We start from the raw sequence: 26,845 nt of genomic DNA, 5'->3' as shown, positions 1-26,845 counted from the left end.
CCGACCGATTATAGTTAAATTTCTAAGTTTCAAAACTAAAGATAAAGTCTTCGCACAGCGTTCTAATCTTAAAGACTGTGACATAACGGTCTCCCAGGATTTTTCACCGGCCACTCGGCTCGCGCGTAAGAAGTTGGTGGAATTCGGCAAAGCGCTTCCTAATTCACCAGCTTTCAAACTTAGACATGACAAGCTAGTTGTGAACAAAAAAACATTTACCTATGACCGTTCAGTCGACATGGTTCACGAAATCGCTCCACGTGGTCCTGATAGTGGTAAAAAAGGCTACCAAGGGCCTTCTTCTAATACTCGTGCACGTTCCAGTCACCCTCCTCTTTCATCCAATCCGTCAAGTCCCACCACCTAACAATTAGCGAGGGGTAGTGATGTACGCGATTCTCTTTCCCGATCGGTATCGTTTATTTTTTCTAACATCAGAAGTGTAATGAACAAACGCGATGAACTCTGCTCTATTACAAATTCCTGTGATGCTGACGTAGTTGCATTAGTTGAGACTTGGCTAACCGCAAAAGTGCGCAGTAGCGAAATTTTCATGGGCGATAAAACTTATGAGGTATATCGATGCGACAGAGAAGGCAGACACGGGGGCGGAACACTGGTAGCTGTATCTCGTAACATACCGTAGTTTCGTATTAATGTGGCCTCGCAGTTAGAAACAGTATGGGTGTGCATTACCCTCAAATGTACAAAGTTAATACTGGGTGCCTGTTACCGCCCGCCTGACGCGGCACCGACATTTATCGATAATCTACATGATGTTCTTAACACGGTTGTGTGCCGTTACCCTTCCCTGCCGATTCTCTTGCTTGGCGATTTTAATTTCCCGAACATTGTCTGGTCTTCCAATGGTCCGACCCTTGAGCCTTTTTCTTCGCAGTCGCAAGGTTTTGTAGAATTATGTATCTGTTTTAACTTAACGCAGCTTGTGTCAAAACCAACCAGATCTACTGCTCAATCTTCCAACACTTTAGATTTAATTCTAACTACACACCCAGATCTTCTATCCGGCATCACGCACCATCCCGGCCTAAGCGACCACTCTCTGTTGCACTTTACAATGAACGTTTCTCCTCCACGCAACCCCTGCGCTGTGAAACTAATCCGGGACTACAAAAACGCTGACTTTGATGCTATAAACGAAAAATTATGCGCTTACTTGGAGCCTTTTCTAACAGATTTTGATCAGCGCACTGTACAAGAAAACTGGGAATTGTTTTGCGCATATGTGGATGAGCTAACAAACGCCTATATTCCAACTAGACGTATTCGATCCCGTGCTCACACGCCCTGGTACAATAATAATCTCAAGAGACTAAACAATAAAAAGAAACGCCTTTTCCGCACCGCGAAAAAGCGCGACACGAACGATAGCTGGACTGCTTATCAGGCCGTCGAAGAAGATTATTTGAAAGCCGTTTCTGACTGTAAAAAACATTTTTTTTATAATACCCTGCCCAGTTTGTTGGCACGGGATCCAAAGAAGTTTTGGAACATAGTAAATGCAAAGGAAGACAGCTCAATTTATTTTAACGATGAATCGGGTCAACCCATACCTCTTGCCGAATGCCCGTCAGTGCTGAACAATGTCTTTTCAAATTTCTTTTCGCCCGTATGTTCCACAAATGAATGCCTCTGCTTTCCACAGGCTGACTTTATTCCAATGCTTCCTATCCTCATTGATCCGGCCGGAATAGTGAAGCTGATTGATTCCATAAAGTTGTCATCGTCCTGCGGGCCAGATAACATTACCTCAAAATTCCTAAAACAAACTAAAATGTATTCATCTATCTTCTTAGCAAATATTTTTCAGCAGTCATTAGAATCAGGTTCGCTTCCGACGCATTGGAAAATCGGGAAGGTGGTCCCTCTGTTGAAATCAGGTGACAAACATTCTCCATTTAACTACCGCCCCATTTCGTTAACAAGCATACCTTGCAAACTTATGGAGCACGTATTGTATACCCAACTTTTCAGTTTTCTCGAATCCAATTCGTTTTTTGTCTCATCTCAACATGGCTTCCGGCGTTCATATTCATACGAAACGCAGTTGCTGCTCTTTACTCACAATATACATACCATACTAGACAAAAGATCCAGAGTAGACTGCGTTTTTCTAGATTTCTCGAAAGCCTTTGATAAAGTTGATCATCGTTTACTTTTGTTGAAACTTTCCACTATGAAAATAGATCCAAAATTATTAACCTGGCTGGAATATTTCCTCACTGACCGCTTTCAATATGTTACCCTAAACAACTACGATTCCTCTTTGATTTCTGTAACCTCAGGCGTGCCACAAGGCTCTGTTTTGGGTCCATTACTGTTTTTAATATATATTAATGACCTGCCGAAGTGCGTTTCATCTTGTATCCATCTCTATGCTGACGACTGCGTCCTGTATAGAGAAATAAAGAATGATACTGACCAGCTTTTGCTACAGTCGGATCTAGATGGTATCTTGCGGTGGTGCAAAACATGGAAAATGAAACTAAATCCTGACAAATGCAAACTAATGCGGTTTTCTCGCCAAAATGAACCACCTTCAGTTTACAATCTCGGTGGCACCCAGTTGGAAGCCGTCTCATCTTATCGCTATTTGGGTGTAATTATAACTTCAACTCTTTCATGGAAAGCCCACATTGAATACATAACCAGTAATGCCAACCGCACATTAGGCTACCTCCGTCGAAATTTCCGCAAAGCACCGGTTGCTTTAAAGCTGTTATTCTACAAAACTATTGTAAGACCAAAATTAGAATATGCCGCCTCAATCTGGGATCTGAATCAAACTTCTTTGCAATACACCCTTGAACTTGTTCAGAATAACGCCGCCCGTTTCATTCTTTCAAACTACAACAGAACTGCTAGCGCAACACAAATGAAGTTAACTCTGCAACTACCACTGTTATCATTACGAAGAAAAGTTTTCCGTCTCTGCTTATTCAATAAAATTTACCACCACCAGTGTTTAGCCAGTGATCTAATTGCAAGGCCATCTTATCGCTCTTCACGTGTCGACCACGCCTACAAAGTCGCGAACATTTTTTGCCACACACTCATTTTTTTATTCTTTCTTGCCGCAAACCTCGACCGAATGGAACCACCTTCCCGGTGACATTGCATCAATAGCCGATTCATATCTTTTTCGCCGATCGTTGTTCGCCTTTTTCGGGTGTATTGATTCCACGTGACGTTCTTTTTGTTCATGTTGTTGTCATATTTGCTTGTTGCTTATTTTCATTTCTCTTGAATAACTGTTCTTGAGCGCATGTTCTGCGCATTTCTTGTGTAGTACTGTGTAAAGTTTGTGTAGTTTGCTTTGTAGCCTACAAATGTTTTCCGTTTGTTCTTTAGAACGCGGATATTTCTTCCCATTCGTCCAGAAGAACCACTAGCGTATTTTCTTATGAACTTTTTTGTCTGTTACTACCAGCATATGTAGTCTGTTACATTCTTGCCGCCTTGTTACTTGCTACGTACTTGTATTTTTTTTTTCCGAAAACCCACTCCCCTCTTCAATGCTTGTGCGATTGAGGGTACTTGAAATAAAATAAAATAAATAAATAAAATTTGAGGTTCGCAGACGACAGAGTATTGCTGAGTGATATTGAAGAACACCTGGAAACAATGCTTGAGGCACTAGAATCAGAAAGCACGGCCCAGGCGATAAAAATAAACATGAACAAATGTAAAGTTATGAGGAATATGCATGCCAAGAACGTCGCCTTCAGCTTAGGAAACGAAACGCTAGAAGAAGTAAAAGAATATAAGTACCTCAGACAGATGGTTAGTGCGGACCCCAACCACGAGAGAGAAATCCGGCGCAGAATAGGTATGGACTGGGGAGCACTCGGCAAACACTCCAAAATAATGAAAACTAAGCTACCTCTCTCTCTAAAAAGAAACAAAAAACCTACAATCCGTGCACACTGCCGGTGATGACATACAGAGCTGGAACTCGGCGCCTTATTAAACAACTAGAAAGCAAACTCAGGCCGGCTCAACGGGCCATGGAACGAATAATGGTAGGTATAGCACTCAGGGACAAGAAACCTGCTACCTAGATCAGGGAACAAACTAGAGTAGAAGATATCATACTTCAAATAAACAAAAAAATCGACTTGGGCTGGCCCTGTAGTGAGACAAACCGACAACCAGTTGACAATTAACAGAGTGGATACCAAGAGATGGGTCAGGCCGATGGAGGGATGAAATAGAGAAATTCAGGGGTAAACTGCGGACTCGAACAGCGCAGGACAGGAGCGGTTGGAAGTCAATGGGAGGGGCCTTCGTCCTGCAGTGGACCTGACTATGCTGATGATGATGATTGAAGACTCGAACAGCGCAGGACAGGAGCGGTTGGAAGTCAATGGGAGGAGCCTTCGTCCTGCAGTGGACCTGACTATACTGATGATGATGATTGAAGACTCGAACAGCGCAGGACAGGAGCGGTTGGAAGTCAATGGGAGGGGCCTTCGTCCTGCAGTGGACCTGAATATACTGATGATGATGATTGAAGAAGAAAAAGATGATGAGACCCTGGAAAGAATGCCGATACGCAGTACCTGACAATCGCCACTCGTGAGTTTCTGGATTTTTCTGGTAAGCGCTTAACGACTTTTTTTTAAATACCACTGCTGCGCGACCTTGACCACCCGACTAAGGCTCACGAGAATGTGGGTTTATCGCTGGGCCGCGCACGCAGCCATTTACATGCACATAGCGGGCGCGATGAAGTGCGCATAGGATGGCTTTCACTTTTAGATTATCTTGCGGCCTATAGATATGAATTCACTGCTAAAATTATTCGCGGGGGTGTTAGTCGTACCACGCAACGTGTGGAGGATTGCGCACTTCAGCATAGAAACGGAGCGTGATTTGATGATTCCACTGCTCACCGTCTGCTCAAGCTTGTCTGTTTGCGAATTTTGCTGCGTCTTTGTCGGCGCTGAGGCCGGAGCCTGGTCCTTGGGCGTTGGCATGACGGATGGCGTCAACAAGGCAGGAGCAACAGGCGGAAGGGCCTGTTCAGTTCGCGAGGGAGTCACGGACGACGGATCATTCGCAGTTGGAACTTTGTGCGGCACGAGTGGGCCTCTAGCGGGCGCAGCAGGTTCCGCTGAGGTTGGCTCAGCCCCGGGAAGCGCCTGAACAATCGAGGTGCTGGACGGCGGCTCCGGATGGGACAGCCCCGTACTGGCCTCTGGTGGCGGCATCGCTTCTCTGGACTCCGCATTTACCAGTAGCAATCGGGCCACTGATGCCTTCCTATCCGGTAGCGGTGTCGGCGCCTCGGACGCTCGCCCAGCAGGGGACTTCGTTGAGCGGGGTTCAGCCTTGGCCCGGTGTGAAGAACGGACCAGAGGCTGTTTCATGCCCTGAGGCGGCCCCGGTTGCGGTGACAGGTCGGGCACTCCTGCAGTGGCAGCAGCTGGTTTTTCGGTGATGTCTTTTTCCGGCCGAGACGACCTGGAGGAGCTCGTCGAGGAAGTCTTTGATAACCACTTGGATGGCGTCTTGGATGGCGTGGCAGCACTGAGTTCCTCGTGACGGCCAGCAGTGGCCGCCGACGCGTCGCTGCTCCTACGAGATCTCTTTTTGCGCGTGTGCGCTTTGTCGATTGAGGCGGTCCTGTGCGTGTTTTCTTTCCTTGACATGCGCCTGCTGCCATCGGTACCGGCGGGGAAAGCTTCGGCGCTTGAGTTCGGGGCTTTCTTCGTGGGCTCCTCGGCCGGTGACATGCTTGCTTCTTCCGTGTCGCTCGTGCTCGCGATGAACGCGCGATCAACTGCGTCCTCTTCGTCGGCACGCTAGCCTACCTGTCCTGATGGTGATGATGATAATGATGAATAACCTCAGAGACAGTCAATCTGAGGATCGGCGAAGAAGTCAGGGAATATTTCCCTAGACGCAGATTGTGAAAACGATTATATTGTGATTAAGTGATATTAAGTGATATTGTGATATTGTCACGTGCTAAACTGGGGGATCCAAACTGTGGGACGACAGCGTTATGTAGGATGAACATGCTAATCCCCCGCCTGGGTACGTGCCGTGCGATGTGACACAGCAGAGGGCGACGAAGGAGCGCGTTAGCTAGCGGCTCGTGTGCTCTGTTCTTGGTCGCCATATTGCTTGCCACCAACCGGCGTCCTGTCAAACAGGGCGCAGGGAAGTTGTCTTGGCGAAGATGCAGGGGCAAAAGTATTTATTAGGCGAGGTGCCTAATTGGTCAGGGGAAACATACAGAGAGCACCGGTTGGTGGCAAGCAATATGGCGACCAAGAACAGAGCACACGAGCCGCTAGCTAACGCGCTCCTTCGTCGTTCTCTGCTGTGTCACATCGCACGGCACGTACCCAGGCGGGGGATTAGCTTGTTCATCCTACATAACGCTGTCGTCCCACAGTTTGGATCCCCCAGTTTAGCACGTGACAATATGATTAATTGTGTGATGTGAAGAAAAGAAGTGTTATTAGACGCTGCAAAACTACGCGATCGCCTTATATCTTGTATTCGCTGGAGAGGCACATTGCATGCAGGCAACCATGTCAGTGCGCCGTCACTGGTTACGTCGGGCTCCGCGGGATGGCGGTACTTGTCCGTGCTAAGCACATGATTTGTGTTCGACGTTCTAAACTCTACCCCACCGAGCGCAAAGTAATGCCTCGAGTCTAATGTGAGTGCGATTAATAGCACCTCTGTTGACACCACCGTTGAGAATCGGGTTGAAACGGAGCAGACGGCGCACGCCGGGGTTTTATTTTATTAGGCGTGCGGGCGCAGTGGCACAAGCCGCGCCATTTCCGTGGCGCATTGGTCATGTCCGTGGTCGTTTTCAAAGTTACCAAGCGAAGAAATTGACAGCTAAACTTTTCAGTGGCCCATATCGGTAGATTAGAGGGTCATGAATACAAATATACCGGTCGCAGCAGCAGCAGCAGTCGCTTAATTATTAACGCAGAAAAGGCCAAAAGGACGAAAACAAGTATTACCGCCCCATACTCTTCGGCCGCACTCCATTTTATGACGTCAAGAATCTCAATTGGTGGAACACGAGTTGGCGGTGCTTGCTTAAGCGTTTTTCCGAAGCCAGAGCTCAGGCCGGGGCACGTAAATGTAGAATAAACGTGTGCGGAAACTTTTGCTCGCTGTGTGCTTGTTAAAATCACAAACCTCAGCTAGCAAACATCATAAACTCGTATTCTTCATCGAGGCCGTAGCTTTGCATCTGCTTCGATCTCGTTGAAACGTTTCGCCTTGCGTACAAGCGAGATAAAAAATGCATGCATATGGGCGAACGCGAGAGCGCACCGTATCTACTTGCCGATAGCGCATTTATATGCAACACCTACTGGTTAAATCATACCTTATTAGCGCAATCGAGTAGAAACGAGAATGCACACACCTCCGTCCAGAAATTGCAAGTGTATTTTTTACCCCTGCTTCTGGCGGCAGCAGCTTTTTGGAAAAATTCGCTGGCATCATCAAGACACGCGCATAATAATATGAGGCTTGATGACCAAGTTTACCTTGTCACTGCCCTACCTATTGATAGCGTCAAAAAAAAAAAAAGACGGCTCTCTAATCGGGTTTCAATGTTTGCGAGGAAAAAAACGCCAGTGAGAACAGATGCTGAGGAAAGTGGCTACGATAGAGTATAATTGAAAATCGGGCTCCGGCTTGCTCTGGGCCCTTTGTGACATTCTTTTCACCGTCGCAAACAACTAAAAAAGAAACGCTCGAAAGACATGCCCGCATACATTATTTATTTCTCAGCATACGAAACATGTGACCTGTGACTTTAAAGAGAAAGTTACTCACTTTTAGCGGCATTTCATATGTAACATTTTTTTTTACACGCGACGTAATAATGTGTTCGAGTTATTGCTCAGCAAGAATTTATTACTATAACCTAGACCATCAAATAAGACTGTAAATGGTAGTGAATTCGAAAGGTTGGCTATGGCAGTCCTCGCCAGGTTCAAAATTACTTGAGTTCCCGTAGTGACAGACGATAAATTTGGTTTGTAATACTGTAGACTGTTCTGCGGACATCATCATTTAAACTATTTATTATGCGCGTATGTTAGATAACATTTCGGCGTTTTTTAGGGGGATGGACTTATCTTTTGTTTATTTTTTTTAGGGAATTCGTGCCACGAACCGGGTTTTTTTTGTGGTTTTGGATTTACGCGTAAAAGCTACACCTGTCCTTCACTTCTACCACAAGGACTGTAGTGTGTCGTTCTCCCTATGGTCATAACGTGCGCTCCGCTGTAAATATTTGGCAGTGCCTATTCTGTGGACCAGTGGATTATGATGATTATGAACACAGGATGACGTGCACCATTATTCTCTGGATCAGACCATACGGTAATGTTCAGGTTTATTCTGTGGCACTTACAACGGTACAGTTGATACTTATTCGTCTAAATCAACCTAAAATACACCAATCCACACTTATTTACATAAATATAAAGTAGTATTGACTTAAGAGAACAAGTTACAGCAAAAAAAAATTACTTGTGGAAAAAGCAATCTACATAACTGCTGGGACTGCAACCCAGCCCTACCACCCCTCTCCACCTGTTCCTTTCCCGAGCTGTGGGAGACACTGTTGACCAGCTGTCAACCGGAGGACCAGACTCTCCTGGTGACACGGGCCAAGACGGCGAGGGCAACGCATGGATTCCCGGACTAGGGTTCCACTCTCACATTTGAGCTCAATAAAATGTTTTCTCGCTCTCCCCCCAGGGCGTTAGTGCCAAAACACAAGACTGTACCACAGCTCAAAATAGAACATTGCCCTGTGTTCTGTACCACAAAATAAAGCTGAGCATTATTCCGTGGTCTGGTCCACAGAATAGGCAGTGCGTAAATATTTGACATGAATTACCAACAAGCCTAACAGGTTCTTAGTGAGAAATTGGCAGACGGTCGCTTTGGTGAACAACTAAAATATTCTCGAATGAACATTACTTGATTCGCAGTTGGTGGCGCATTAATAAACAACTGTTTCGCTTTCTGGAGTTATTATCGTTGGCTAAGAATTCGATTCCGCCAAGGAAATGATTCCAAAGCATCTTGAAAATGCTGGTGTTGTGAGGTACACGCAGACGTGTCAGTAGTGTCAGCGCGCTGACAAGCATAAAATGGATTGATTGATTGTAGGCTTTAACGCGCCGACGCAATGCAGGTGATGAGGCGCGCCGTAATTGAGGGCTCCGGATTAATTTTGAACACCTGGGGATCTTTAACTTGCGCCGAAATCTCGTACACACTGGCGTTTTTGCTTTTGAGAATAAAGTTTAATGCACATTAAAAGGTAGTGCACACTCCAAGGAAACGCAAGAATTTCATAATATTTGTTGATTGGAGACGACAAACTGGTATAACCATTGATTGAACACATCGAATAACAATGCACCGATAATATTTAGAAATATCCGGTATCTGACTCCACTTGTTGCTTTATTTTTTTTTTTATTATTTAAATTGACCTTCCACCTATGTTCCAGGGCACGAGAAAGCTGCACGCACGTGATAATAAAACTTTGTAGAGTCATTTTCGATTTCAGGCTTCAAATGTTGACGCGGGATCCTTAACATGTTATTTTTAACCGCAGGGCTGTTTAGGCAGACACAAATCCGTCCGGCGAGAACAGAAAACCCCGAGCGCACGTGAGCGCGTACCTCGCGGCGACCGCGCCCGGCGTCGTCCAGGCTTGCGCGTGGGCTTACGGGCTTGCGCCGCGTGAGGAGCTCCCGTCTTCGTCGTCATCTTCATGTAGTGACCGGCTCGCTACTGGTACGCCGCGCAAAAGACGATGACGACGAATCTGTCAAGCCATCCCTTCGCACTGAGCCCCACGTGGATACGGCCACCGGACCAGCTGACGGAGAAGTGGACGTCTACCCAGAGAATTTGCCCTACGCGGGTGTGGCGTTGGAAGGGGACGACGAAAAAGATGACGACGATTTCTACTGAATGAAACACTGTCCATACTTTAATGGTCTTTGCTTTACAGTGTCGTCCAAAGCAGCTTCGGGCTGCTGGGTTCCGCCCGCTCCCTCCCTCCTGCAGGATCCGTTGTCATGTGGGTGGACCCCCAGCTCTGCTGTTTCTCCAGCCTTGCACCATTAGTGCAAGCTGCGCCAAGTTTTCATAAGGCAAATAGATGTTTCAGCATCGTATAATTTTGTTGTAGATTTTTTTTCTAGCGAAAACGGGAAAAAAATTTAGTGGACACTTTGACCGCGAGCATATATTATCAGGGTCAGCTTTGCATACGATCAGTATGGAACTCTGACCGTCTGCCTTTCGAGCGATCTGTTTTCCATGAACTTGCTGAGCGCATTATAGTATTCCTCTGCTGCGTAGCTTTCCCCATCATCCCTTTTGAGCAGCACAGTGAGGATGCCAAGCAAGTCTGCATCAGATTTAGTTGCCCGTAGATATCCTTTTGGTTTTATTCATTCATCTCGCATAATGCATGACGAAAAACGGAAGGGCAGGGCTAGAATCTTATTCGGCTGTGGCAGCCGCCTCTTAAGAACTTTCCTATTTTCCTCAGTTATAATTACTAAAATTTGAAAACCGCGGCCAAAGTCGTTTATTGTGCTCATAAAATCTTCACAGCCAGTTAATGGCACACCGTGTACCTCATGTTTTGTCTTCTATTGTACTCCTCCGGTTGTTAACTTGCTTCTCTAATTTCACCAATTCGTGGTTCACATATTCGTAGGCCACCCGTTTGACTTAGTTTTTAAAACAGCTACATCATTGCACTGCTCTTTCATTCCCTTCAACGCGTCACTGCGCTCAAAAGATAAGTACAGTACTGAGTGTTTTGTATTTTCAGTTTGTGTCATTTCTATTATTCATTATAATTTGCTTCTAGTACAGTAAAAGCTCGTTAATTCGAACTCGAAGGGGACCATGAAATTGTTCGAATTAAGCGGAGTTCGAATTAGCGCGAGTGTGCTAGAATGAATGGACATTGCGCCACACTGCGTGGGCAGAACACCAAGAAGCCACCGTTGGACTTGTTATCGCGAAATAGGCGCTACTACACGTTTATGACTGGCGATTTCGTAAATAATTACGCTGTTTATTTTCGAAAACCCGTTTATTTGTATGCGAGGGTCGAGGCAATCAAAATTTAAAGTAATCGCCCACTGCGGAAGCGAAATAAGCTGTCGCAGCAGCGTAGCGCACGCGTTACGCGGTATTGTTTTCCTGTTTCTTTGTTTTGCATCTCTAGTAAATTTGGTTTGGTTCGGATTTGCAACCCATTGTAATCACTCTGGGCCGACATTTTCTGCCAAGAACGATGAAAACCAGGGGATCAAGTTCGAATTAACTGTTCTGGATGCCGACGTGTTCGAATTATAGGGAGTTTCCCCCCCACCCCATTAAAACATACACAGTTATGCCGGTACCAGGGCGTCGGTTCGAATGAACTGTAATTTCGAATTAACCGAGTTCGAATTAACGAGCGTTTACTGTATGCGGTAGCTGTCCAAGCTTTCTATTTATTTTTGAAAGTGCTGCCTCCAGGGCAGTATCGTGCTGCAACTTTATCAGATTCTAGTTTACTGAAACGAGACGTGTGTGGCACGTACGGATTTACCTTGACCCAGAAGAAACGCTTGAACATGAGCAAAGATGATAGGCACAATCAGATTGCGCACTGCTCAGTAGTTAAGAGACAAAACACTACAATATGTATATACAATAATACCAGCAGCGCCAGAGACAACACCGGTGGCAGCGATGGCAATTTATGGAAAAAGGGGTGGAAATTAGGCCGTCAAGCATAAGCCGGCCGCAATGTTTGTAGATATATCTGTTACTTTGGCGTCCACCACCACCACTGCCACCATCCTCCTAAAACTGCTTGTGCATGGTCATGTCATATATAGTAGATCGGCAGTTGGGCCAATCACCGTGTAGCAGCTGGTATGAACCGGATCGACTTCACTGCACACGGTTGCATCTCTGGAAGCTGCAAATTTGCGAGGCAGCAGTTACTTTGCCGAGGATGCCTTCTTCAACACCGCAACTTTGCAAATGCCAAACTTCTCAGCCTACGAAACACAGAAGCCCTAGAATTCCCAGGCACCCCGAGGAACCGCTGAATAACTGCTGTGCTTCTGTGATTGCCCGTTTCCTGTTTTTAATGCGAACTTCTACTCGCCAGATTGTACCACGCCCAGGTGCTTTTATTAAACAAGCGATCACACCCTTCTTCTCTACATTGCTATAAGTTCCCGTTCTTGCGTTTCGAGATGCCTATACTCGGGCTAGAACGCCCCGGAAAGCTACTATTACTTCCCTCAATGTCACGTCACCGCTCATTGGGCCTGTTGCCTCACCGAACCCGAAGCGACGTCCTCCGTACGGCAAGGTCACCCACTGTCCATTGTGCGATGACCAGCGGACAAAAGGAAACCCATCGACGTCGCGCGCACGCCCGCGTGCATTCCAACGAGCTCGGCAAGGCCTGGCCGGACGATGGCCTCTAACCAGAAGCGCGACCTCGCCACTGGCTCATCCGGACACGATGGGGCGCGCGCGCGTATTTATGTCAGATACTCATCTTGAACGAGGAACTGACGATCACCAGCAGCGGTGGCCTCGGACTATAAGGTGCAGCGCGCGATGAAGATGAGCCTGTGTGTGTCCAAGGCCTCCCGCTGTTTTAGCGGAATGGCAAAGTTTCCCCCTCCGCGAGGCCCCGATTTTACCGAAAGCAGGATTCGTATGCGCACAGTCTTCGCCAAGACCGTGATTCCTGAGCTTTTGCCACCTGGATATCGTGCTTACGCAGACAGCAGCCTCACACGGGTTGAGGGCCGTGACTCGCCGCGCTTAAGGTCTTTCGGAGTGGGATCGGATTTATGACACGTAGATGTTAAGTGAAAGCAAATATAAACTAGCTCAAATATGCGTACGGCGCGCGAGAGCTTCAGATCCAGGATATGAGACACCGAAAGAGCGGCTTCGGATTAATTGAAACCATTTGGGGTTCTGTGAGGTTTCCCACAAATTGTGTACACGTGGGTGTTTTTTTTTCTTCTACGTCTCCTTCGGAACAGCTGCTGCTATAATCATGAATCAAACCCGCGACTTATGCTGGGCAAAACAACGGCTTAAGGAGGAAGTCACAGGGCAAATGGCCTGAGAATTGCGAATGCGCCTCATCACGTGGTCTCCTGATTTGTGTTCATGCATGCTTTGCACACGGGCAGAATGAAGCAGCAAAAGTCCTTACAACCGAGTCTGAGGCACGTATTCTCAACTTGGCTTGACACAGTAAAACGCTCTGTGGCAAGGGCGGCGCGTAGCTGAAGTGCAGATAAAGTGCAATACCATGACCAATATCTGCCTTATTTCAAGTAGGCATTATATTAAGGCGCCCGTTCTTTTTGTGTGCGTGTGTGCGTGCGTGTGTGCGTGCGTGTGTGCGTGCGTGCGTGCGTGTGTGTGTGTGCGTGCGTGTGTGCGCGCGTGCGTGCGTACCGGTGTGTGTGCGTGCGTCCATGTGTGTGTGCGTGCGTGTGTGGGGGTGTGTGTGCATGCGTGTGTGTGTGGAGGGGTGTGTGCGCATGCGTGTTTGTGTGGAGGGGTGTGTGCGCATGCGTGTGTGTGTGCGTCCGTGCGTGCGTTCGGTTGTGCGCGCGTGCGTGCGTGTGTGCGTGTGCGTGCGTGTGTGTGTGCGTGCGTGTGTGGGGGTGTGCGTGCATGCGTGTGGGGGTGTGGAGGGGTGTGTGTGCATGCGTGTGTGTGTGCGTCCGTGCGTGCGTTCGGTTGTGCGCGCGTGTGTGTGTCTGCGTGTGTGTATGTGTCTGTGCGCGCGCGTTTGTGTGTGTGTGTGTGGGGGGGGGGGGGGGGGGGGGGTTCCGATCGTGTTTGCATTGACGTGCGGCCCTTGAAAACATGTGGCGCCAGTCTTGCGCCGGTCTTCAGCGTCTAGCATGCGTAATCCTGCGAACGGCAATTGAACTTGGCACTTCGATACGTCAGAGTACGGATGCGCTAGAAGAATTTTGCCAAATGAAACTGCGCCGAAACACGATCGCGTCTTTTTCAGTTCAAACATGCCTGGTTACTGGAGCCACTAAAAAGTCAATTATTCAGTTTTAGTTAATTAGCCACCGACAACAATAATTACCACCTAATCCTGTGTCCCCCTGAGCGCAAAACCTCCCTGTAGAGGCGGTGTTAACGTTAATCTAAGCACCTAATTAAAAAAAAAAACCTGTCGCCTTAATTTTGATCCGTATATATGCCTTTGCGCGCTTTTGCATATGGAATTACAGTTGCATTAGGTGTCGAGTAGCGTATTTCTGCGTGTTTTGTTTCAGCTGTACAGGCCCACTTTTGGGATCCTGAGTTTCTGTCTCGAAAAAGCAGCACCGTTATCTACACCTGTCCTCTTCTCTGGGATTGGCCAGAGAAGTTAGGGCACGTTAACTGATACTAGAAGTGGGGCGTCCTCGCGAGGGTGTTGGCAAATAAGCTTGAGCGTTCCCATTTTACTCCGGAGTAATAGCATTCACCACAGTGGTGGCATGAGATTGCGCGAACTCCACCGCATCATCGGCCTCGGCTAACATATGGCACGTGACCTCCTATGAAACAGGGCAAATATCTAGAAGTGGGGACAATATATCATGAGGGACGCTTCGCCGCAGGGGCGTTGACCGAAAGCGTGAAATGGTTAATTTATCTCAACAGCGACCTTCCACCACTGTGTTGGTATTGGCTATGGGATCTCGCTGCCATCGCTTCGAGAGCAATGGACAATGGGGAACAGTGTCTGGGCTCACTTTCGCCCGTTTTCGCATATCGCCCAACATTACAAATATGAAATTGTCAGGATGAAATCTCGTGTAGTTCGCGAAATCATCGGTGAAATGCCCAGCTATATACGCCTACATAGTGGCTCCCATTCTAACCGAGGAGGATCGGCTAATGCTTTATGAACCGGTCAATCAATCAATCAATCAATCAATCAATCAATCAATCAATCAATCAATCAATCAATCAATCAATCAATCAATCAATCAATCAATCAATCAATCAATCAATCAATCAATCAATCAATCAACCAATCAATCAATCAATCAATCAATCAATCAACCAATCAATCAATCAATCAATCAATCAATCAATCAATCAATCAATCAATCAATCAATCAATCAATCAATCAATCAATCAATTAATTATTGGTAATTACAATTAATAATGACGTTAAACTGACGGTGAAATTCGCAGCTCCTGTGTGTGATCGTTGCTCAAGTTTACCCGTGGTTGCGGCATCTGTGTTTTGTAGTTTTCACTTCTAATTGGTGTTTTATAGGAGCGCGTTGCGCTGTTTCACCTGACTTACAGTTTTTTTTTATTCTCTTTAGCCTATCTTTATATCTTTTAGACGCAGAAGAAGCACAGCGGGTACGTAGTTTTCCGCAAAAGGTTTCAATTCGTCCTTGCTTCTTTAATCTCTCAAAGCGCGAAACTTTCCTTTCTTTCTCTCTTTATCCCCCCCTCTCTTTCTCTCTTTAGTCTGCTTGCCAAAACTGGGGGTCCTCGTTGCGGAAAAAAACCTGATACACTCTGATACACGCTCTCTCAACACTTAAAGCAGGAGAAAATTGCGCTAGCCGTTTAAGATCAGCGCTATAAAGTATACAGCCCCCATGGGTGGCCTGCATCTACACAGCAGGGAGAGGGCAGGGGGTGGGGAGGTCAGCTAAGTGTTTCCGCGACGACTCCGAAGCTGAAAAACCAGAAACAAACCACAGAAGAAATCTAGACCGCGGCCATGACGCAATCAGTGCACGCGTCTTGTGGCCCATCGGTCCCATCGGCCCATCCATACCAGATGGCCGCCAGCGTCCAGCGGTGCAGCGCGCTCGCATCTCTAATTATCCGCAGTCGCGAGAGGAAGAAGACGCCGCCACGTCGTCGTCGTCACTGCCGTCTTTCCAAGGCCAGCCGGTGTCGATCCAGATGACCCGGTCCACGATCCTGTTTATAACTCGGCCGAGATGAGGACCACGTATAGTGAGAATCAGCCTTCGCTCCAGGAGGAGCGGCAACCACACGCGAGGAGCTCGTCGGCATGCACAGAGCGATCAGCTTGCCACCCTCTAGTCCTCAGACACTCTTCCCCTCGTCTCTTTCTTCTCTCGGACTTCACCGAAAGGGAATCTCGGACTCGAGCAGCCAGTCCCTGTTATCGCGATCAAGCGACGGACGTCCTGCCCGGCCCAAGCGAGCGTGACCGGCAGTGTGATGAGATATGTAGGTCCGCGCGCGCAGGAGCGCAGTCTAGGAAGCACGTGCAAAGAGAGAACGGCATCTCGCGAAGATGTAGGAACGAGAGCGTCCCGCACGTGCGCGAATAGCCATGAGGTGATCTCCGCCGGAGACAAGAACTGCGAGGGACGGCGGCAGAGCCGTATAGGTATCGTCGGAGGAAGGCTGCGCATGGTAGGCACGCGAGCGAGGGAACGCGTGCGATGGGACGGACGCCCAGACCGACCCCGCCGTTCCGTCTAACTCGCCTGCTTCGACGTACTTGTGGCGTTAGGACGGTCGTGCACCTCGGTGCCTATGCGAAGCGATTTGAGAATCTTGCGCCTTGCAAAAACTCGAAGGGCAGTGCTTCTTCGCAGATTGCGAAAAATCGAATAAGCATAACCGGTTAACTGTAATTTTTTTGCTATTTATGCATTTTTCCATAAAGTCGAGGGTAAAAAGGGAGACATTGACCAAAAGAAACTGTTAAAAACTTTAAAGAACAATGAAAACAACAAAAAAGACGTTTCGGCTTCGCTACGGAAGCCTTGTTCACAACGGGGTCCTTGCATTTTTGCATAAAACGCTTTCTTGATCGCGCAGAATCTTTGTTCGACGTGGTATTAATCAACTGGTTGTGAATATTACCCTCTGGATTGAATATTAAATACGTCAAGTTATTTGAATATTCAACCATAACGGGGCTAAATAAAAAAAGACGTCACTAAGGAAACACGACAGGCATTTTAATGATTTCACACAATATATCTATGCAGCAATAGGCAACACAGATGTTTAATAGTAAAGCAACTTGATGAGCTGAATAGGTGCAGAGATAAGTAGCGAAATATTCAAAGGGAAAATTAATCGCCGAGGAGAATCATCGTTAAAGAAAAAGGTCATCGCTGACAAATACTCAGGAGCAGCATCGCTTGGTTGAGGCGGAAAGTCCGCGGCTAAAATGAACTTGGGAGGTATATACATCCAATGCGCAGTTTGAATAACAGCATCCTGTCGAGCGCTTATCCATGCGCCGCTGTTGCCTTATACGTAGTCGATGACCTTCGCAGCACTGGCCCCCGCTGGCCCATACGTTAACCCATGAACGCTCTGCCACGTCGTCTCTGGCTTGAGTTCGGCTTCACATACCAGTCTCTGATGCAAATGTGGTGGGATCATCTCTTGCGCACTCATTTGACGTGCCGTTGAGAGTGCGTGCCCCAAGAGTCTCATTTCAAGTGAACTGGGCATAGTAGGCATGTACGGTTCCGCCGGTGAATGCATGAGTGTTGGCGACGTTCATCGAGAAAAGTGCTGCGTTTGTGCTTCACACCACGACGCCATAGTGGCTCGTGGCCAAAGACGACGCAGCTGTCCTGAACGGAAAACAAGTTTATTGGAGCGAACTTGTGCTCCCCTAACAACTCAAAGAATACACGAAACAGCAGTCAACAAAGTTATGGCGCGCAGACTGGCGTCGGCGAATCGAAAGCCGCGGCGTCTGCTCTGCGGTCATTTATCTCTCGGCGTGAGGGTTTCTCGAACAGTCGAATGGCATCCAGAACACTGCAGATCATAGAAGATTATTCTAGGCTGGTGACGTCAGTTGGCGACACTCTCTCTATCAGGGGAGATAACACGTGCGGCATAAAGAATAGAACATGCGCTTCACTTGGCCCACGGATAACAGAGATAACATAGCCCGGCGCGGCCGGTCGGCAAAAACACAAACAAACAAACCCAAAACATCGTTCGTACATCGTAGCAATATTAACACTTCACACATGTTATTTGTGATTGTGAGGCTTTCGTTCCCTTACGTCACATTACACCTTTAAGAATAACGGTCGCGCGTAGGCTGTGTATGGTTCTGTCTATTTCTTACTTTATTTCTTTCCCCGGTAGGTGTTTATCCTGTAACTTGGGCTCTCCAGGACAAAATTATTTACAAGCAAGATTCAAAGCCTTCGTAAAAGTTTATATGCAACTATGTAAGAGAGAGAGAGAGAGAAAAAAGCTTTTTATTGAAGAAGGAAATGCAGAAACGTTTGCCAACATGCCTACGTCGACATGCTACTCTGCAGAAAGGGGAATGGGGAGAAGATAGTTAATCAGTAAAAAATAGGAGTAGTAGAGGAAAGGAGAAAAAGAGGTAGCGTCATATATAGGGGCATTGGATGTAGCGAGGACTGCCCGCATAAGGGGGCCATACTGTCTCAGCGACGCCAATATCTTCAAGATATTCAAATTACGAGTTCAGGACTTTCCGCTGAGATGAGGGAGAATGCCACGGAACCAGAATAAAACTCGGCGTAATTGGTCCAGGGTGAAAGCATTTAATCTGCTGCTGTAACCGGCTCCTTGCGCCGGTGTAGGCGGAGCACTCCAGGAGGACATGCTCGATGGTTTCGAGGGAGCCACAGTTGTCGCAGTATGGGCTTGGACTCTGGCCTATGCGATGTAAGTGAACACCTCATTGAGTCGCAGTCCATAAAATAATGTTTCCAACCGGCACCGTAGTCGTTCTGGCAGCTTCAATTTTATCTGTGGGTCAATAGAGAATAGAAAATCACGATGATGCTCCGGATGATGCTCCGGATGATGCTCACTTTCCCGTGTTTCATCTAAGTGATGCTGCCGTCGTTAAAGGGCTGAATAGAGTACTTGATCAGCAGCTCGGCTATCCTCGTTCTACGGGAATTTGTATGTGTGCTGCCCCAGATCTCATATTGCGCATTAAAGTCACCGCAAATTAGGTAAGGTGGGCACGTGCCAGTGACGATATTTTCTAGCCGGGAGGCGTCAAAGCGTTTGCTTGGCTCTATGTAAGTAGCAATAAATGTGATGTATTAGGTGCCAATTATGGTTTTGGCGCAGACGTATTCTTCGAATTGAATTCATGAGCAGGCACGGCAACTCTTGCTACCGGCACATCATCGCGGAAAGCGATAAAAAGCCGGCTTGGGCCGTTTAAGCGCTGCGAATGAAGCATCTTCAACTCGAGATTCAGATATGACAATAAACGGAAATTGATATGTCCGTACAAGCTGGCGCAAATCGGCTAGTTTTGAGCGTAGGCCATGTGCATTCCATTGAAAAACTGCACAACTCTTGGGACTCGCGCTAATAAGCGGGTTCAGTCAGTGGGTCTTCGATGTCATTAACTTTTTTGTGCTCCGGAATGATGCCTCGAAGCTGGTGATAAGGAAGCCACGAAAGGTTCCAAAGACAAGACTGCTTCTACCTCAGGGATACGACCATAGGGATACGATGGCACGCAGCAGTGTCCCGATTGCCGCAAAGAGCATGGGGATGATAATGCCATTAATAACGGGCTGCACCGCCTGAGCTGCCGCGGCTGCCCACGTTCCGTGTGAGGACGTCGAGTTGAGGGGGAGTCTGCGTCCTGTTAGCGGACACCATGTGCTGCATGATTAGTTGTGGTCGTTGGATGATCCCGTGTGGTTGCGCGTAGGACTTGCTTGTGGGAGCTTCGCCCTGAAGCGGATGGTCATTTGAGGGACAATCACAGGTGAGGGACAATCACACAACTTCTGGGTTTGATGGTGTCTCGCGTCGGGAAGGAGCTTTCCCTTGTACTTTCTCGACACTGCGTGCAAGAGTAGCTGCCTTTTTCTTCGGGCAAGCTCCATGCGACGCGGGATACGGGCCGCCACAGTTTGCTTATCGGGGTTGGTTGCGCGAGGTATACAGTGCTTGGGGGGGTGGTACATAGAGCATTATTTGCATCGAAGTTTTCCCCTGCATTTCCTGGCGATGTGGCCGTGTTTCTGGCACTTGAAGCAGTGTGTTGCAGATACACCGCCAACAGCTCCAACAGCTTCTTCGGGGCAGCTGTTGAAACCAAGAAACACCAGAGCCGGCAGAGGTGAGCCTGGCTTGAACTCCAAGATGACTGAGCGTCGGGGGATCTCAGCAGTGACCTGATTTTTATCTCGTGAGTAGGTGACCTGCCGACGGGAAGAGATCACACCTTGGTCTCTAAGGTAGTTCCCTAGTGCCTCATCAGTGTACTCAAGAGGCACACCTTGGATTTTCCCGTATACGTTGCCATGTACGACCGTGGCACGTGCGCCTCCACTGGCGTACTAGGAAGAGTGGAAACATGTAGAAGTTGGTTTGCTGTCATAAGGACGACACGGTCACAGTAAGCATGCCATCCTTGGTCAGGCGATGTGTTAAAACTTTTTCTTGTGCCGTCGCCACGACTTGTGACGCCAATACGTTGGGGTTGGCTCTCCACAAACTATAACCTTCGGCTAGCTGGTTCAAAGACGACGGGAATCCCGGCGGCTCGCTTTTACAGCAGTCTTTACTCGACAGCAAGAATCTGTTTCCTTCAGCGGTCATTATTATAGCAATCCTGATTTGGTCATTTTTCGTGCCCGTTGAGCTTCCTACTGCGTATGTTTCAATATAATGCTCTACACAACGCTACCAATGCAGAGAGTGGATTCTGTTGCAACGAACCCTTTGTTAGAAAAGAAAGCTGAGCTGCTCTGGAAAGGCGCGGCGTCGGGTTTGCCACGACCTTTTGCGGTTCCACGCCGAATTTAAAAGGGTGCGCCGACTCGTAGCAGGCATTGCGCCATTTCCCGCTGCGGGCCGACCAACAAAACAGCGCGGCCTGTGAGCCGACGTTGTTCACACGGGAGCAGGCTTTGCGGCTGATCGAAAGATCGCCAAGGGGCCGCAGAGGTTTCGCGGTCAGAAAACTCCTTTGTCAAGCGTGAAACTCCCTTTTGTCCCTGCCACCGTCAGCAGGCGCTCGAGAACTACGGCTAGCCACCACCAGTTGCGCCCCACGTCGCTTTTTGCGCAACACAACGTGATAACGAGCGTTCTGGATTGTTCGCCGTCATATTTTTTTCCTATTGTTAAGCGGTCCGCCATGACCGAGTGGTGTGTTACCGCATGTTGCTGCCTCACTTCCTTTTTTTTTTCATCACTTGCGAGTTGTGTCAACGCAGAAAAAAATGTTCGTTTTTTTTTTTAATTTCCTTTAAAAATTTGCAGAGTGCATGCACATAAAATTGAGCCTATACTCATGAAGAGTATAACCAGAGTCCTCTGGTGTAACTATACCTGTCCTAGAAAAAAAAAAAGAAAGGAACGAGACGCCTCGCACGCTATTTCCCTCCTCTATCTGTCCTCCCATGATAGACGCAATAGAGGTTTGCTGAATTCAATTCAATTTTCCCGCGTTCTCACTGCGGGCGCGTCATCTGCCGGTACGGTTTGTCACTGTTTGGCTTGGCGCTCGAGCCGTGAGATCCAGGATCGAGTTCGAGCCTTTTTTGTAGTTAGTGGTTAAAAGATTGTTTTTGACGGGTTTCTTTTATTATGCTATCGCTAAAATTGCGCCAACGTCTATTGTTGAATAAAAGGACAGTGCTGGTATCAATTGTGTGTTTTTCTTCAAATATGCCCATTGTTTTCTGTTTGGTGAACAATTGTGGAAAAGTATGCAGTATTTTGCCAGATTTTGAAGTTGGAAATTTTTCGCCTGTGTAAACATCTGGTTCAAGAATTCCTTTAAATATTGGCGGGGTGGCTGAATAGCGGGACAAACACGCAGACCAACAGTTTCGCGTTAAATAGCACAAGAAAGACTGTCGTCTTTTAAAACTCCATTGGCTGAGATTACATCATATCCGCCAGCCATTCTCTAATATACCCATTTCGGTAGATTAACTGTTGAGTAGAAACTAGTGGGGAAGTACGCAACAACACATTAGTAAATTAACTACTAATTAAAGAGAATTCAGGTTGCAAAGCGACCACAGATTTTCCACCCGTCAGAACTTGTTGCCCAACGTAAGAACTAATTATGGCAAATTTAGTCTACTTTTTGCTGCAGTTTCTTTTTGGAATGACGTACCACTTAAAATAAGGGTAGTTAGTTCACTTCAACCCTTGAAAAGAAAATTGCAGATGTTCTTAGCTACTTACTACTTGCTCACAGAAATGTTTTACTTATGTGACACATTTTTTCCTGCTTCTTCTGTTGTCAATTGACACCGACTTTCCAATTTTTTCCACGATATATTGTATTATTTACAATATTCATTTGTTAAACGATGTTTAATAAGATTTGTATAACGTCTGCAACACTTACTGGTTGTATTGTGCTCACAACTTGTTACCTCCAAAACAACTAGCATAGGAGGTCCCGCCTGCGGTTCGGAAACCTTGGGACCTCCTGCTGTAAATTCCCCCCAACGTTTATAACTCTTGTACTCTCCTGAATAAATTTGAATTTGAATTTGAGTTTGAACCCAGCACCACCCCTGGCGGACTGAAAGTGTGACATCCAATGGAAACAGACTGGAATAATAAAGTGGTGGAAAAGGGGAAGGGGTCACTAAATCAGCTGCGGGCGAGATATGTTAATTCGTTCCCTGGCTAGCACAAGACGCGAGATGGCCTCTGTAAATAAGGGTGGTCTATAAGGGGCGGGGCACAGCACACCAAAACGTTTAATTAGCGTTCTGCATTGTACCGGAAGTGTCGTGCTTATATGCCTGTTAGAATGGAATATCTAGGCAAACTCCCTCATGGCCGATTTACTGATTCCCACTGGCAGTGGTGTCCACATACCAACCCGCACATGCACATGCTTGCACAATTCAACGAGAAGTGATGCTCGCGCATTCTATCATCATAAGAGAAAGCCTAGGGGCAGGCTTGCCGGAACGTAGCTTCGAAATTCCTCTTGGAGGACATTTAGAAAGACTAGAACCAGTTAGGAAGCCGCACCGGCGGTTTGGGAGTTCGTTCTGTTCTGACTTACTTTATGCGGTTACCCCGGACCAGCTAGAAAATGGGTGACTAGTACCAACAACCACCGGCACGAACAACCTCCAAACCAGACTTGCACGATTTCCTCTCTGCTTTGAGGGGAAGGGGGGCGGGGAGGGCATTAATTAGGTTTCGGTCGTCACACTAACTATGAACCGGCGAACCCAGCATTTATGAACCTCGGAGTTCATTAGCACAGGCTACGCCGCACACAACTCTATAGGTCGCCATAGGTCACAACACGAAGAGTAGAGTTTGACCAAGCGGGGTCGATTTGCGCGCACCTCAAACGGCGGGGCGCAGCGCGTTGCACTGGCAAAGGCTGCCGAAGGAGAGCCAGTGTGGCGGAAGGGAGCTCTCGAGTTCCCGGTTTGTGGCGAAGGAGTCAGGTGTTTCCAGTTTCCGCGACAGGCCAGCGACGGAGAGGCTGCATAATTGGACCGGCGCCTCCAAACATCCGATTGAGCGCAATCAGATGGTGAACTCTGCTTCCGCGTTCGCAGTCGCGCCGCGACTGCACCACCGTCGCGATCGGGCCACTACGGGGGCGACATGGGCAGCGCGAAGAACCGCCCTTCCGAAGCCGCAGCGGCCGTGCGTTTACTTGGCGCAGCAAACTGCATCTCCGCTGGGGTGGAGGAGCTTTCCGGGAACAAAGATTACACTATCGCCATTTGTTTACGCAGTGGCTAAAATCATCCCAAATCTACAGCCGGTAATCTTAAAGGGGCACTGACACAAAAATTTTGCATCTTGTTTTTTTTGTTGCGATAAGTAGCTAGTGACCTACTTATAACCTGTAGAAACCTCATTTGCTTCAGCGTGCGACGGTTGTTTAATTAGAGGCATTTTCAATGCGGCCAGTCGCAGTTTCGGTTTCAGCGAGTGCCGCGAAACGATGGATTTTGTGTGAACAAAGCTGACCACGTGACCGTCGGAGGGATATCACAGAGCAGAGCCGCCGTAGCACTGTCGAATCTGCATCGACGGCAGTTTCTGCGAATGCCCCCACGTACTGATCTCGTGAGGCGCTTAATTAAAAAGCGACCGTGGATGTGACGCAGGCGCTCGAGTGCAAATGCTACCGCGGCTAAAGAACGACGCGCGACCAGCGCGACGCTCGAGACGGTGGGTGGCAAGACGCGCGCTGGGAGCAGCCGGCCGGTCTGCCTACAGGTCCGCCTACAGATGTGTTCGGCTCAGCACTGCGGCGGATATTCGAGTGCCGCTCTCGTAAGCGGTGCAGATGACAATTTTTAATTCAACCCGCCATCGCATCATTAACTCCTTTCTCATGTAAGCCACCATGGTCGGGACTTGGGGACAATTTCGTGCAGCGGTAACAATGGTAACAAGCTATCACTCGAGCTACTTGCGCCGGCCTGGGCCACTTCGCGGCCGTGGCCGCCGCCTGCAGAGCGACCGTGCGGCTAGCTTAGTGTGCTTTTCGTGCCTCCGGCGCGTTTTCGCATCCAATGGTAATAAACAGTAATAGAAACAGAGTGCCTGGAATCGCTGTAGAACTTAGGTCGCGGCCAGCTGCCCGATTAGCTTACGAAATCACGGCGCCTCCGCTGCCTCCGCCGCCAACGATCGGGTCGTTCGTTCTCGAGAGCAGAAGCTCCGCCCCCCGGCCCTCCGATTGGAGCGGCGAGCCGGGCGAGCCAGCTAAAAACGCCGGTAGTGCGGAAGCGGCAAACACAAACTCGTGACGTGTTTGGATGTTGTTTATTTACAATTGCGCGTGGTCCTCTGCTGGCTGCTCGGTTGCGTTTCGCACACTTCAAAATTGATTTTAAATATGTTCTAGGCTGTATTCGCCGCTGATATTTTGCAGATGATGTATATGTGTTCCCACCAATCTATCTCCGAAGTTATCTCGCCTTCAAAATTTTGTGTCAGTGCCCCTTTAAGCCCTTTACTAATAGAAATTCCTTGAGGGTAGTGTTATTGTCATAACAAGACAAAGAAGATGGCCGTAGAACAACCAGATTGATTTGATTGATATATGGTTTGACGCACCGACGTAACGCAGACGATGAGACGCTCCGTAGTGGAGGGCTCCGGGTTAATTTTGACCTACCTGGGGATCTTTAACTTGCGCCCAAATTTCGTACACACGGGCGTTTTTGCTTTTCGCCTCCATCAGAAAGCGGCCGCCGCAGCCGGGAATCGAACCCGCGTCCTCGTGCTCAGCAGCACAACGCCTTAGCCACTGAGCCACCGCGGCGGGTCGTAGAACATACCACGTGTTCTCAATTGACCGTTGAGGAAGAAATGTGTGCGCGCAGCCGGCACGGGCTCTGTCATGGCCGCCATGTAAATATTGTTGATAGATCGTTCATCATTTTTATCAAAGTTCTTCTTATCTTTGCCTTGTCGCCACGTAACAGTATATCGCGCTCAGTGGTTATTGTTGAAGGTGAAGAAACGCGATAACTAAGTATACCCCAACGAAATTTCCGTGGGCCGCCTTTGCACAGGGTAGATGAACGAGCAGTTGCCGGGGAAATTTGAGGAAGAACGACGCCAGACATGTCACTGTGCTGGGCCTCGTTATTCGCCCAGCATGCTACTCCCACTTGAGCACTGCAGCGATTGGTCATTAAATTGCGTTTGGGCGAAGTAGACCCACAGACATTTTTAAGAGTATAACCATCGAGTGAATCTGATGGAGGCGAAAAGCAAAAACGCCCATACGTCGAGATTTAGGCGCACGTTAGAGATCCCCAGGTGGTTGAAAGTAATCCGGAGCCCTCCACTACGGCGCGCTTGGTAGCCGAGGTGCAGCTTCGGCGCGTCAACCCCCAAAACCAATCACCGAGTGATTCCTTGCGGCTCTCATTCGTGACTGCTTTTGACTGGAAGGCAAACATTTTTAAACCTAGCACACTTTTGGCAACTGGTGAGAGAAAAGGGAAGCTTAATTCCGCGCACAACATTGCTGCTATTGAAATGGGGAGCATGATTGTAATTTATCTGGCAGCTCATTTCATTACGTCAAGCAGCCATTTAACACCTTGAAGCAATTTCATAATCATATTGGTTCGACGCATGCGTTACAGGTGTACGTTTCGGCCTTGTCAGAAGGGCCTATGTTGTTCTGATCCTTGGTGCATTGCTTTATGCATATGTTTTTGCCTAAACACGCCGCGGTGGTTCAGGAGCTGGGCGTTGTTCTGCTAAATCCAAGGACGCGGGATCGAGCCCGAACATGGCGGCAGCTGCTTTTCCGGCGCAGGCGAAAAGCCAAAACGCCCGTGTGTCGAGATTTCGCCGCCCGTTGAAGATGCCCGGGAGGTCAAAATTAATCCGGAGCCATCCAATGCGCCCCGCCTCACAGCCCAGGTGCAAACACCGAAATTTGAACAACTTCAGCAGTGGAGTATAAGGATAAATGTTGGTATACCCTCGAGCACTCTAAAGAGACGTGCTTTAAAGGACCTTCTCCATCTCCTGCCTAAACGCTTCGCTGGAGCGATTACGCAATCATCCTGACGCACAGCCCCAAAAAGCCGCGGTGGATCAGGAGCAGCGGGGCGCGTCCCGGCAATCGCCCGCGTGCGTGTCGACCGAGGCGAACGCTGACACGCGCAGCTACACGAAGGCATTGCCGAGTGCTTAGGGCGAGGCGGCCACCCCCTGCTGCGAAGACTTTGGGGCCGAAAATGAAGCTGCCCGCGTCGCGGGGA

At 48.2% G+C, this 26,845-nt stretch overlaps 1 protein-coding gene across 1 annotated transcript in view; it reads left to right on the top strand.

The window, feature by feature from the left end:
- Positions 1-26,845, top strand: part of LOC144169667 (uncharacterized) — a 104,800-nt gene that overhangs the window by 903 nt on the left and 77,052 nt on the right. The window lies entirely within an intron of this gene.

The sequence above is a fragment of the Haemaphysalis longicornis genome, unplaced genomic scaffold (genome assembly GCF_048455015.1).
Source record: "Haemaphysalis longicornis isolate Haplotype H1 unplaced genomic scaffold, Haemaphysalis longicornis Haplotype H1 scaffold_2, whole genome shotgun sequence".
In the NCBI taxonomy this organism is placed as follows: Eukaryota; Metazoa; Arthropoda; class Arachnida; order Ixodida; family Ixodidae; genus Haemaphysalis; species Haemaphysalis longicornis.
This window is presented reverse-complemented; position numbering and strand designations above follow the sequence as displayed.